Source organism: Penaeus monodon, chromosome 25 (genome assembly GCF_015228065.2).
Source record: "Penaeus monodon isolate SGIC_2016 chromosome 25, NSTDA_Pmon_1, whole genome shotgun sequence".
Classification (NCBI taxonomy): domain Eukaryota; kingdom Metazoa; phylum Arthropoda; class Malacostraca; order Decapoda; family Penaeidae; genus Penaeus; species Penaeus monodon.
The window spans coordinates 7075144-7075858 of record NC_051410.1 but is presented as its reverse complement, the minus strand read 5'-3'; the positions used below and the strand labels follow the sequence as shown (position 1 = coordinate 7075858).

General features: G+C 35.1%; 1 protein-coding gene across 1 annotated transcript in view; it reads right to left on the bottom strand.

Moving 5' to 3' along the window:
• The window catches only part of LOC119589515 (synaptotagmin-1-like), a 71270-nt gene that overhangs the window by 33298 nt on the left and 37257 nt on the right, over nt 1-715 (bottom strand). The gene's annotated exons all lie outside the window — the stretch shown is intronic.

The window sequence follows — 715 nt, the reverse complement described above, 5'->3', positions numbered from 1 at the left end:
GGAACGTCAAAAGAGGTATTCGCATGTTCGTGTCTGTCGAGCCGTGTCTGCAGGTCGTAGTCACCATGACAACACCCCTATTTGTGCATTCAGTTGCCAGTGTCTCATTAGACCTTATTCTTTAACATTATATAATCATGTGTAACTGGCACGAGTTCCGGGCTTATGCAGTGTGATATATATATTTTTTTTCTTATTTACGTCAGAGAATTGGATTGAGATAAGGTTTTCGAATCTCTTTGGAGGATTCGAATCTGTCTTTGGGTGATTCGAATCTCCTTTGACGATCTGAATATGTTTTCTGGCGCATGGAAATGTTTGGATGAATCGATTCTGTTTGCGCGATTCGAATCTACTTTAGTGATTCGAATGTTTGAATGTTTGTGTTTGAATGCCACAAATCGGTCTGCATGACTGGAGACTGTTTAGATTAATCTGTTAGCTGAGAAAGGGTTCATTACTTATTCTTTTTAGTAGATTTTAATCAAGATGGAACTCAAAAAACTTTTTTACGCCAATGTCATACCTAATTTCGATAACAAATGTATGTTCACACATACTTTGGATATAAAATACAGACAATAATATTATTTACTATTTACATTAACGACAAAGGTAAATAATCTTACTGCGCTTACTTACTTATCGTCAAGTGATCATATTTACTATATTTTACAGATTTTCGCTCACGAATGATTACATTCAAATACACTTT